The sequence below is a fragment of the Salvelinus alpinus genome, chromosome 5 (genome assembly GCF_045679555.1).
Source record: "Salvelinus alpinus chromosome 5, SLU_Salpinus.1, whole genome shotgun sequence".
NCBI lineage: Eukaryota > Metazoa > Chordata > Actinopteri > Salmoniformes > Salmonidae > Salvelinus > Salvelinus alpinus.
The window spans coordinates 27,979,763-27,993,741 of NC_092090.1; the positions used below are offsets into that span (position 1 = coordinate 27,979,763).

General features: G+C 43.1%; 1 long non-coding RNA gene across 1 annotated transcript; it reads left to right on the forward strand.

Moving 5' to 3' along the window:
- Positions 1 to 1,478: 1,478 nt before the first annotated feature.
- LOC139575833 (uncharacterized) lies at positions 1,479 to 13,699 on the forward strand. Its single transcript, XR_011675019.1, has 2 exons — positions 1,479 to 2,375; positions 11,924 to 13,699. It is a non-coding gene; the product is annotated as an uncharacterized lncRNA (long non-coding RNA).
- The last annotated feature ends 280 nt before the right edge of the window (positions 13,700 to 13,979 follow it).

Sequence of the window (13,979 nt, forward strand, 5' to 3'; positions counted from 1 at the left end):
TCTTTGCTTGACATCATGGGAAAATGTAAATAAATCAGCCAAGACCTCAGAAGAAAATTGTAGACCTCCACAAGTCTGGTTCATCCTTGGGAGCAATTTCCAAACGCCTGAAGGTAACACGTTCATCTGCACAAACAATAGTACGCAAGTATGAACACCATGGGACCACGCAGCCGTCATACCACTCAGGAAGGAGACGCGTTCGGTCTTCTAGAGATGAACGCACTCTGGTGCGAAAAGTGCGAATCAATCCCAGAACAACAGTAAAGGACCTTGTGAAGATGCTGGAGGAAACGGGTACAAAATGATCTATATCCACAGTACAATTAGTACGACATAACCTAAAAGGCCACTCAGCAAGGAAGAAGTCACCACTCCAAAACCGCCATAAAAAAGCCATACTACGGTTTGCAACTGTACATGGGGACAAATATCGTACTTTTTGAGAAATGTCCTCTGGCCTGATGAAACTGAAATAGAACTGTTTGGCCATAATGACCATTGTTATGTTTGGAGGAAAAAGGGGGAGGCTTGCAAGCTGAAGAACATCATCCCAACCTTGAAGCACGGGGGTGGCAGCAACATGTTGTGGGGGTGCTTTGCTGCAGGAGGGACTGGTGCACTTCACAAAATAGCTGGCATCATGAGGAAGGAAAATTATGTGGATATATTGAAGCAACATCTCAAAACATCAGTCAGGAAGTTAAAGCTTGGTCGCAAATGGGTCTTGCAATGGACAATGACCCCAAGCATACTTCCAAAGTTGTGGCAAAATGGCTTAAGGACAATAAAGTGAAGGTATTGGAGTGGCCACGTCACAAAGCCCTGACCTCAAACCTATTGTGAGGGTGTTGGTGAAATGGAGAAAGGTGGAGTCAGGCGCAGGACACAGAGATGAGTATAGTCTAACAGTTTACTCAAAAACATTTAGAATAATGTTCCAACATGGAACACAAAATCCAATGCACAAATAACACGAACCCACATGACAAACAATAACGCACAAAACAGAGATGGAAGCCAGGGGGTTAAATAAGGAACATAATTAATGACATAGAAATCAGGTGTGTAATAATGAAGACAAGCCCAAACGAAAATGAAACATGGATCGGTGGCGACTAGAAAGCCGGTGACGTCGACCGCCGAACGCCGCCCGAACAAGGAGAGGGACCAACTTCGGCGGAAGTCGTGACACCTATATAACATTTGTGGGCAGAAATGAAAAAGCGTGTGCGAGTGTGACAGGTTAAAGGAAATACTCATAGCCTGTTATACATTAAAAAGTATTGGTAAGTTCATAGTATGTGAGGATCTTAAAACATCTAATGTTAAGAAGATCATGCATTCAGTATTAGTTGATAGAGATTGATAACATTCATATAATTGTGTTAAAAAGTTAAAATCCATCAAGCGTACAAAGGGTACAAATTGCGAGAGGAATATGTAAACGTTATATTGATTACTTTATTTTGTGGTGCCTAATGGAAGGGTAAAAGTGTTAATCTGTGATCTACTAAATGCTCTTAATCTATGAGCCTGAGACCAATTGCTCTGGTCTCCACCCAAGTTCCCGGGGAAATCGCGGTCTTTCCTTATTGCACTAAAAGTTCTCATTGAGGAAACAATACCGTATCACTCTCGTGATTATTTCTCCCCTTTTTCAGGTACGTTATTGATGATAAAAAAATAGTAATTTAAATGTAATAACTCGCTAACATGTCAAGAGTGTTTAAGGTGTGTCTTAGTAACATCTTGAGGAAGTTAGAGTTAAGTTTGCAGAGAGTAATATGAGCCATGCTCGGTTGCAGCGAAGAATAGCTTCGTACTGAGAGTAGCTGCCATTTTATGTCGATTGTGAATGAACTTGTGCGTTGTTAATAAGATATTTTGCAGTGTTATTTGTATAATGTTTTTTCAAACACTTTATTGCCTGTTGATAAATTGAGTTATGGTTTACTGAGTTAAAGCTTTGTGCTTGACAGTTATATTGTAATTAGTATCTGTTTCAGTGAATTACAGTGTATACTGTTGTGACTTGAATAAGCCTTGTACCCTACAAAACTATCTATTTCCTGTAGATCTGTTGTTCTGTAAAATGTGTTACTTTTGTAAAATGAATTGCACTAAAAGTTCTCATTGAGGAAACAATACCGTATCACTCTCGTGATTATTTCTCCACTTTTTCAGGGGCGTAACATTTTTGGAGGCTCCGCTGAGATTGCTGCTCAGATGTCCAGTTTCCACATCCTGGTCGCTGAATTCCGAGCCAGCTAAATCCCCACATAACAACTCAGGCAGGCTGCAGTGAGGAAAGTGTTGCTGTTCGAGGGGAGCTGGAAGTGTCAACTGAGGCCATTGATCGACCATCAGAGACAGTAAGGACCATCTAATTCAGAGTCAACTCCTGCACAGTAAAAGTTCCTCCTGTTCTGTCAACATGACAACCGCCTTGGAAGAACTACAGGAAGAGGTAGTAGGAGAATTGCACACCCTGACTAAAGACAAGTTACTAGAGATATGTGATTTCCTTGACATATCAGGCGAACAGAGAAGAGATGTTCAAGACAAATCCCGCATATCATTGATGACTCACATTATGATGTTCCTTGAAAGAGAGGAAGTTGCAGAGTTAGAAGATGGTGGCATGTCGGAATTGTTGCTACTTAAAGACAAAATGACAGAGATGATCAGTGGCATAGATAACAAAACAGGTCAAACTGACCATGATATTGAAACAGCCGGAACACATCACAGAATAGAGGAACTGAGAACTGTAACCTCACAACAAGGGGTGGGAACTGAGCAGATTACTGCAGCCAAAGCCAGTGATTCTCTGCGTCAGCCCCAACCCCATGCCAATCTTCAGGGGAGCGTGCCGCTCTCACCCAATGCACAGCCCAGCTCATACTAGCGCAAAGAGTTTAGAATTTCTGGTCAGATAGGTGAACCGGGACAGAAAGATAAACTGATTTTTTCCAGCCTTGCCCATCAGATCGAGAGTGGACTTAACAAAGGCTATCCTGAGGTAAAAATAGTAGACGCAGTAGTCAGGGCTATTTCTCCAGGCTCACAGCTACGCAGCTACTTGGAAGGTAAACCCCAGCTAACTCTTCCCACACTTAGATGTTTCCTGCATTCCCACTTCCAAGAGAAGAGTGCAACAGAGCTTTACAAACAGCTAGCTTCAGAAGCACAGCATAGCAAGGAGAACCCTCAAAGCTTCCTGATGCGCGTCTTAGATTTGAGGCAGAAAGTACTGTTTGCATCCCAGGAGTCAGAATCAGGGCTTAAGTATGACCCTGCTCTAGTCCAGCGCATGTGTTTACACTCAGTCCTTACAGGTCTCCAGAGTGACAGTATCAGGATAGACATGCAGCCTCTCCTGCTAGATAGCGAAACATCAGATGAGGTTTTGCTAGAGAAGCTTAACATTGCTTGTGCTAATGAGATAGAAAGACGAAACAAAAAGCGGTTTAATGCCCCACAGCCTGCTACAACTGTAAGTGTAGTCCAGTTAGAAGATACGCCATCCGCAAAGTGTCCTGTGAAGGAAGCCAAAGCTAAGATACCCGCAGAACTGTTAACAGAGTTAGCTGAACTTAAGACAGGTGTAGCTTCTCTAAAAGGTCTCAGTGAAGAGATTGCTCAGATTAAGGAGACATTACAGCAGCCTATGTTTCAGTCACCGCCTTGTGCCTATGCCCCACCTCCAGTTAGGAGGCCAGATAGGGACCCCCAGCCACCTGTTTCCCAGCAGCAGTATTACAGCAACTACAGTCAGTCCCAAGCACCTGACCCTGCGCAGCATCAATATGCACCTAACCTGTATACCAACCGCTCTGCTCAAGCTCCAAGGAGGTGTTTTGTCTGCTAGCAGGCCAGAACAGATGCACGCTGCACACACTGCTTCCGATGTGGGAGTGGAGAACATTTTCAAGATGGATGTAAAATCCGGGTAGTCAGACCATCAAGGGAGGCCCCTTTAAACGGGAAAGGGTTACCGCTGAGGGACGAGTGTTAACCGTAGCTACCAAAAAGTCCCAGAAATGTGCAAATTGTGCCAGAGAAGATTAATTTGAGAACCTGAAACAATGTTCATCATGTAAAGAGACACTGTACTGTTCCAAAGTATGTCAAAACCAACATTGGACTAAACATAAGGAAAAATGCACTCACCTGAAAATTGACTCTACCAGTGAAAGGTTTTCCTGCACAGAGGAAAATGCCCACTCCTTACCATCCCAAGCTCAAGGTTGCCACCCCTGTAAGGTCACCTCGCTAGTCGGCAGACAGTGCCTTATTAAGTGTCACCTGAATCGCCACCACCTCCAAGCTCTATGGGACACAGGCTCTCAGGTATCAGTCATTGATGAACGATGGAAAGAGGAATCTCTCCCAAACGCAAGGCTGAGAGATGTTTCAGAAATCCTGGACTCACCTGCTGATCTAAGGTTGACTGCAGCAAATGGGACTGAAATGCCGTACCTGGGATGGATTGAAACAACTTTTCGGCTAGCCTCTGAAACTGACCAAACAAAGGAACTGATCATCCCAGTGCTGGTAATGAAAGGCTGTCACCTATCTCATCCCATCATAGGTTTCAATGTTATCGAGCACATCCTGACAATGACCGAAAAGACTAAACGATACAGTACAGTAAAAACAGCTTTCCCAAGCCTCAAAAGCAACAAGGTGAGAGCTTTTATACAGGCTGTTAGCGCAGAACAGACAGATGAATACGCAGTGAAAACCAAGAAAGAGAAGGTTGCTTTACCAAAACACAGTAGCATTCAGATTGAGTGCCGTGTAGCTTCCCAGCCTTTCAAAGAGGACATGACAATGCTTTTCCAGCCAGACCTGAACCCGCAGTGGCCAGACGACCTTGAGTTCTTTGACACACTAGTCAGAGTCAGGAAAAGTGTTTTTCCAGTTATCATGCTTGATGTCTCTAACCCCACTGACCACGACATTGCCCTGCTAAGACGCACAATAATCGGTACAGTACAAACCATTATGACTGTGTTACCTGCCCAAGTCTTTGAAAAAACTGTCACCCCAGCCACAGTGAATCACACCAGCGTTCGAACCCCATGTACTGCTACTGAACAGTGGGATCCACCAGTAGGTTTAACTCACCTAACCGAAGAACAGAGAGAGGTTGTTAGGCAAATGCTTAGAGAAGAGTGTCACTCCTTCTCCAGATCAGACAATGACATTGGCTGCATTGAACGATTGAAAATGACTATTTCTCTAAAGGACTCTGAACCAGTCAAGCGCACATACATGTCAGTGCCCAGGCCACTGTATCAGGAGTGGAAGGGTTACCTTTATGACCTCATAGCCCAGGGCTGGGTTAGGAAGTCAAACTCTTCATATTCTTCACCTGTCGTGTGCGTTCGTAAGAAGGACGGGACCCTCCGGTTGTGTATAGATTACAGAGACCTGAACAGAAAGACACATCCCGACCGCCAGCCCATCCCTCGGGTCCAAGACATCATGGACAGTTTAGGTGGTAATTCCTGGTTCTCCCTCTTAGATCAGGGAAAAGCGTATCACCAGGGGTTCATCTCTGAAGAAAGCAGACCACTGACAGCATTTGTGACCCCGTGGGGACTCTATGAGTGGATATGTATGCCATTCGGCCTCATGAACGCTCCTGCAGCTTTTCAGCGGTGTATGGAGGAGTGTTTGGAAGGGCTCCGGGATAACATCTGCATCTGGACGACACGCTAGTTTTCAGTAAAACTTTCGACAGCCATGTGAATGATGTGCGGAAAGTTTTGCAGCGTCTCAGAGAGAATGGCATTAAACTCAAACCAAGTAAGTGTGATCTCTTTAAACCCCAAGTCCGTTATTTGGGCAGAATAGTGTCTGCAGAGGGCAGCCGAGTTGACCCAGCCGATTTTGAAGCAGTAAGAGCATTGAAAGAAATCAGACCAGAGACTGTGGGCCAGCTCAGACAAATGCTTGGTTTACTCACTTACTACAGTAAGTATATCAAATACTTTTCTAGGAGGGCCAGCTGCCTGTATGACCTCCTGAAAGCAGATTCAGAGAAATTACCTGACCACCCACAGAAAACAAAAACAAAGAAAGTAAGTCATGTGGTGCCCTCAAACAAGCCAATCCTGTGGACTGACCAGCATCAACATGCACTTGAACAGCTGATTGAGTGTTTGCTTCACCCACCAGTCTTAGGTTTCCCTGATTTCACTCAGCCATTTGTTGTACACACTGATGCGTCACACCAAGGCTTGGGAGCAGTTCTTTATCAAAAGCAAGATGGGAAGCTTAGGGTCATTGCTTATGGCTCTCGAACCTTAACAGCAGCTGAGAAGAACTATCACTACCACTCGGGCAAGCTAGAATTTCTAGCTCTAAAATGGGCAATCACCGATAAGTTCCATGATTATTTGTACTATGCTCCGACCTTCACTGTATACAGCGATAACAACCCGCTCAGCTACATTCTGTCTACTGCAAAACTGAACGCAACCACTTCCAGGTGGGTTGCAGAATTGGCTGATTTCCACTTTACAATAAAGTACAGGCCAGGCAGAGAGAACGGTGATGCAGATGCTTTGTCAAGGATGCCACTGGATGTAGAGTCACTGATGAGAGAATGTTCTGAGGAGCTTCCACCAGACACCATTGCCGCCATGATACAAGCAGTTGAGGTACAGAAAGAGGCTGTTGTACCTTGGTCACTGTCAGCTGCATCTATGTCAGTATCAGCTGAAGGTGAGACAACCACTGCAACAACCAGCTCGATCCCAAAAGATGGGATAAGAGAAGCACAAGAATCTGATCCGGTCATCCGTCCTGTGCTCAATTTCAAACTGTCGGGTTCCAAACCACCAGTTAAAGAGCAAAAGGAATCCAGTCCAAAGACAAAATGCCTATTCAGAGAATGGGACAAATTGACAATAGACAGTGATGGCATTCTGTACAGAATCACTACAGCCCGCAAGCAGTTAGTTCTACCAGAGCAATACAAAGGTAAAGTGATGGAAGAGTTGCACAATAACATGGGACACCAAGGTACTGACCGCACTGTATCACTAGTACGTGATCGCTTCTTCTGGCCATATATGCAATCTGACATCGAGCACTATGTGACTAAAACTTGTAGCTGTGTCAAGCAGAAAAAGCCAGCCCATGAAACAAGAGCTCCTCTGACAAACATTGTGACAACACAGCCATTTGAACTGGTATGTATAGACTTCCTTCATCTCGACAGATGCAAAGGGGGATATGAGTACATCCTCGTGATTGTTGATCATTTTACACGTTTCACTCAAGCCTACGCCACCACATCAAAGTCAGGTAACACTGCTGCAAATCTCATCTTCAATGACTTTGCCCTGAAGTTTGTGTTCCCGTCCTGCATCCACCATGACCAAGGGGGAGAATTTGAAAATCAGTTGTTCCATCAGTTAAAGAAACTCAGTGGCATGGCGGGGTCCAGAACAACACCCTACCACCCGATGGGGAACGGTCAAGTGGAACGCATGAACAGAACATTGTTGCAAATGTTAAAGACACTAACTGAGACACAAAAGTCAAATTGGAAGGAGTCTCTGAACAAACTGGTTCATGCCTATAACTGCACCCGTTGCGAAGTGACTGGCTATTCACCATTTTATCTTCTGTTTGGGAGATCACCCAGGCTTCCAGTTGATATGCTCTTTGGATTGTGCACAGAGGCAGGTTCCAGTAACCAGCGAGACTACGTGGAGAAATGGAAACGAGGGATGGAAGAAGCATACGCCATTGCAAATGGAAATGCCCAGAAAGCCGCTGAAAGAAGTAAGAAGTACTATGACACTAAAGTTAGGAGTTCAGTGCTACAGCCTGGCGAGCAAGTTCTGATTAAAAACCTGACACCAAGAGGAGGACCAGGCAAACTCCGTAACTATTGGGAAGATACAATTCACACAGTAGTGAGACAAATGGGTTCAGACCTGCCGATTTATGAATTGAGACCAGAAAAGGGAAGGGGACGCTCCAGGGTCCTGCACAGAAACCTGGTCATGTCCTGTGACCACTTACCTTTTGAGACACAACCAGAAATGACCAAAGATGACAAAAGTCAGAAAAAAGGAGACATCAGCCTGCATCACAGCCTCTAGATTCTGATGAAGACAGCGGGGATGAATATGACCTTCATCATGAGCCGCTACAGGTTCCCACATCTCCTACAGTACCTGAGGAGAGGAATGCTGAACCAGCAAGAGAGTGGGAACACAGGCCCCCACCAGTGAAACAGACAGTTGCGGTGCCAGTCCCTGATACGCTACCAGCACAGCCTCTTGTTGAAAAGCGGCTGGAGGAGACAACAAGACCTGCCTGCTGAGGAGATTAACTTGCCTGCTGAAAATTTGCCTGACGATCGTCCACCAAGTGCCTTTCCTTCATTAACTGATGCTGCTGAACCTGAGAAACCAGCCTACCAGCTGCCACAAAGAGAGAGACGTATCACCTATGATCAGCTTGGTATCCCTTCCTGCTACAGTATCCAGCCACAACCACAGTTGTTCCCTGTCTACTCTGCACCAGGACTGGTTCCATGGCTGCCATCACTACAGCAATGTTACTTTCAGCCACCTTACATGTATGGGCTTCAGCAAACATGAGGCTACAGAGTTGACATGTTTGACCATGGACTACTGACTGATTTCACAGACTGTCACAAGAGACAATTTGCAGACTATGCATATACAGTGATCCCTCGCCACTTCGCGGTTCACTTATCGCGGATTCGCTATTTCGCGGATTTTCATAATGCATTTGTTTTTTTTTTTTGGTGCATTGTGCTCTGCATTCTGATTCGCTAAAAACTCACTCCCGCTTCTTGTATCAAAACATGCTACGAATTGTGCTATCATTTTGTCGTCTCGTGCAGTTATGTGTACGTACATAAAACAGCTTGGCAAATTTACATTAAGTTGGCCAAATTATCTTGTAATTTCGAACATCTCCTAAACCCATAATGTCGACGAAACGGCCTACACGTGAGTCACTGTATTTGTATACATGTAATAGTTGCTAATTGTAAAAAAAAAAAAAAGTTTTCTATTTCGCGGATTTCACTTATCGCGGGTCATTTTCGGAACGTAACCCCCGCGATAAACGAGGGATTACTGTATATCATTAAAATTGATGGACTGTTGATCAATAGTATGAGAAAAGACTGCTTATGTTATATAGCTGGTCAACAGATATGGACTGTGAATATAACTTGTTAGTTATATTTGAACTGTGACCCTTGACCTCTGCTCAAGTACTACCTTACAGAAGAGGATTTTCTAGGTCCAGTGCATATAGACTGTTGAAGAAGACAATGTTGGTAATGTTGGGACAACATTTATTTTGTCGGGGAGAGTGTGACAGGTTAAAGGAAATACTCATAGCCTGTTATACATTAAAAATGATTAGTAAGTTCATAGTACAGTGGGGCAAAAAAGTATTTAGTCAGCCACCAATTGTGCAAGTTCTCCCACTTAAAAAGATGAGAGAGGCCTGTAATTTTCATCATTTCTTCAACTATGACAGACAAAATGAGAAGAAAAAAATCCTGAAAATCACATTGTAGGATTTTTTATGAATTTATTTGCAAATTATGGTGGAAAATAAGTATTTGGTCAATAACAAAAGTTTATCTCAATACTTTGTTATATACCCTTTGTTGGCAATGACAGAGGTCAAACGTTTTCTGTAAGTCTTCACAAGGTTTTCACACACTGTTGCTGGTATTTTGGCCCATTCCTCCATGCAGATCTCCTCTAGAGCAGTGATGTTTTGGGGCTGTTGCTGGGCAACACGGACTTTCAACTCCCTCCAAAGATTTTCTATGGGGTTGAGATCTGGAGACTGGCTAGGCCACTCCAGGACCTTGAAATGCTTCTTACGAAGCCACTCCTTTGTTGCCCGGGCGGTGTGTTTGGGATCATTGTCATGCTGAAAGACCCAGCCACGTTTCATCTTCAATGCCCTTGCTGATGGAAGGAGGTTTTCACTCAAAATCTCACGATACATGGCCCCATTCATTCTTTCCTTTACACGGATCAGTCGTCCTGGTCCCTTTGCAGAAAAACAGCCCCAAAGCATGATGTTTCCACCCCCATGCTTCACAGTAGGTATGGTGTTCTTTGGATGCAACTCAGCATGCTTTGTCCTCCAAACACGACGAGTTGAGTTTTTACCAAAAAGTTATATTTTGGTTTCATCTGACCATATGACATTCTCCCAATCTTCTTCTGGATCATCCAAATGCTCTCTAGCAAACTTCAGACGGGCCTGGACATGTACTGGCTTAAGCAGGGGGACACGTCTGGCACTGCAGGATTTGAGTCCCTGGCGGCGTAGTGTGTTACTGATGGTAGGCTTTGTTACTTTGGTCTCAGCTCTCTGCGGGTCATTCACTAGGTCCCCCCGTGTGGTCCTGGGATTTTTGCTCACCGTTCTTGTGAACATTTTGACCCCACGGGGTGAGATCTTGCGTGGAGCCCCAGATCGAGGGAGATTATCAGTGGTTTTGTATGTCTTCCATTTCCTAATAATTGCTCCCACAGTTGATTTCTTCAAACCAAGCTGCTTACTATTGCAGATTCAGTCTTCCCAGCCTGGTGCAGGTCTACAATTTTGTTTCTGGTGTCTTTTGACAGCTCTTTGGTCTTGGCCATAGTGGAGTTTGGAGTGTGACTGTTTGAGGTTGTGGACAGGTGTCTTTTATACTGATAACAAGATCAAACAGGTGCCATTAATACAGGTAACGATTGGAGGACAGAGGAGCCTCTTAAAGAAGAAGTTACAGGTCTGTGAGAGCCAGAAATCTTGCTTGTTTGTTGGTGACCAAATACTTATTTTCCACCATAATTTGCAAATAAATTCATTAAAAATCCTACAATGTGATTTTCTGGATTTTTTTTCCTCATTTTGTCTGTCATAGTTGAAGTGTACCTATGATGAAAATCATATTTTTAAGTGGGAGAACTTGCACAATTGGTGGCTGACTAAATACTTTTTTGCCCCACTGTATGTGAGGATCTTAAAACATCTAAGGTTAAGAAGATCATGCATTCAGTATTAGTTGATAGAGATTGATAACATTCATATAATTGTGTTAAAAAGTTAAAATACGTCAAGCGTACAAAGGGTACGAATTGTGAGAGGAATGTGTAAACGTTATATTGATTACTTTATTTTGTGGTGCCTAATGGAAGGGTAAAAGTGTTCATCTGTGATCTACTAAATGCTCTTAATCTATGAGCCTGAGATCGATTGCTCTGGTCTCCACCCAAGTTCCCGGGCAAATCGCGGTCTTTCCTTATTGCACTAAAAGTTCTCATTGAGGAAACAATACCGTATCACTCTCGTGATTATTTCTCCCCTTTTTCAGGTACGTTATTGATGATAAAAAAGAGTAATTTAAATGTAATAGCTCGCTAACATGTCAAGAGTGTTTAAGGTGTGTCTTAGTAACATCTTGAGGAAGTTAGAGTTAAGTTTGCAGAGAGTAATATGAGCCATGCTCGGTTGCAGCGAAGAATAGCTTCGTACTGAGAGTAGCTGCCATTTTATGTCGATTGTGAATGAACATGTGCGTTGTTAATAAGATATTTTGCAGTGTTATTTGTATAATGTTTTTTCAAACACTTTATTGCCTGTTGATAAATTGAGTTATGGTTTACTGAGTTAAAGCTTTGTGCTTGACAGTTATATTGTAATTAGTATCTGTTTCAGTGAATTACAGTGTATACTGTTGTGACTTGAATAAGCCTTGTACCCTACAAAACTATCTATTTCCTGTAGATCTGTTGTTCTGTAAAATGTGTTACTTTTGTAAAATGAATTGCACTAAAAGTTCTCATTGAGGAAACAATACCGTATCACTCTCGTGATTATTTCTCCCCTTTTTCAGGGGCGTAACACGAGCAAGGAGGCCTACAAACCTGACTCAACATATTTTTGTGACTCAATTCCCATCATTAAAAACAAACAAAACCACATTTTTACGACTCCATCTGACACCAGCATGGTGTGGGCAAGGGTGTCATTTATGGGTTCCGCTGACCCAGCAACTGCAGGACCTGGGGACCCGGGGGGTCCAGGCAAGACAGGCAGACCCTACCCCACAAAAAAACACAAGAGACGACATCTTGATTTTTGTACACTTCATTTTGGCCCATTCTACCCCTCACCTTCCCATGCATGCAAATGGTCTCCAGTTTGTTGTTGTAATACAGTTTGTGTTCTCAGTCAACTTGCTTGGTAAAATAAACATAAACTGCTGAAAGATGTCGTAAGGACAACATAGGTAAACCAACAAGGACGATGAGGAAATATATGTCCTTGGAGTGAAGAGAAGTGGACCCACCAGAAAAGTCTCCAAGGTAGGATACCCAAAAGAAACCACAAAGGTCTGAAACAAAGAAAGTGAAATAGCTAATTATACATCATCGCAGTTTTATGGCCCATAGCCTTTCCACTGAATTCACAAACAGGTAGGCGCTACTACTTTGTAGCTCAGCCCCCTCAATGTAGCTGAAATATGATTGGGCTCAACTGAACATTTTGGTGTCAACAACCTTGTTTTTATTGTTGCATTAGAGTCTTCGCTAGTTGCAATGTGTTTGCAGGAGCATATTTTGGCAGACTTTTGAAAATGGCCATCAAATGATTGGGGAGAATGTAGACCCAGGATGCAACAAGGGGTCTGGGGGGCCCTGGAGGTCCACTGAGGCCAAACTGTTCCTCACCACGTCTGAGGGGCACTGAAGGTCCACTGGGGCCCGGCTGGCCATCGCCACTTCTGGAGGGACTGGAGCAAATGTGCAAAAGGACTATTGTTAAGTTACACTAATAGGCTATCAAGAATGATCTGAAAGATTAATATCAAAGGTGAATATTGAATAACAAGGCAAAACCATAAGTTACAGGACATAACTGCCATTAATAAGGCATTATTCTACACATAATCAGAGAGGGAGAGAGACACTCTACCAAAAGAGCAACTTCTAGCTAGAGAAATCTATTATTGTGCAGCGCTTCACATCTTTTTCACGCAATAAAATGTCTTGCATACAGTTGTAAAGAGTCATTTCAGGGGCCGGACTACAATGTCTATTCAGTTATATCAAGTAATATTTTCATTGGAAAATTGAACAATAACAGGATATAATGAGACAAAGATATAATTAATTTACACCTATTCATTTCAAATTTGAAGTCCCCTGCCTTTGCCAGTATGTCTTTCAGCTGTCTCTTTCCAAAAGAGACAGTCTCTTGTTTGTTAACTCCACCCCCAGACATCTAATGACAATGGTCCCCTCCTCAAAAGAGCAGTAGGGGAAATGACCTTTTCCACCACATTCATCTAACAGGGAAGACACAGGGAGCTTGGCATGGATAACATACTGATATCAAACATAAAATGTTACATACTAAATTACTGGTAACACTAAACAATAAAATTACATTTAATCTGCAATCTATTGATGTGACTAAATGTATCTGTATACTATTGATGTGACTAAATGTATCTGGAAGCTATTCATGTGACTAAATGTATCTGCAATCTATTCATGTGACTAAATGTATCTGCAATCTATTGATGTGACTAAATGTATCTGCAATCTATTCATGTGACTAAATGTATCTGCAATCTATTCATGTGACTAAATGTATCTGCAATCTATTCATGTGACTAAGTGTATCTGTAATCTATTCATGTGACTAAATGTATCTGCAATTAGCTTCAAATTACTCATCCTCACCTACAAAGCACTCAATGGACTGGCACCCTTATATCTTACTGACCTTCTGCATTCCTACATTCTGACCTGCTTACTACACTCCTCTAACAATGGCCTCCTCATCATTCTTTGGAACAGGCTCCATAAGAGACGTTGCTTTTAGCAGTGCAGCCTCCCAAAATAGCTCACAAAAATGTATAAAAACTGGCACGAATCTCCAGT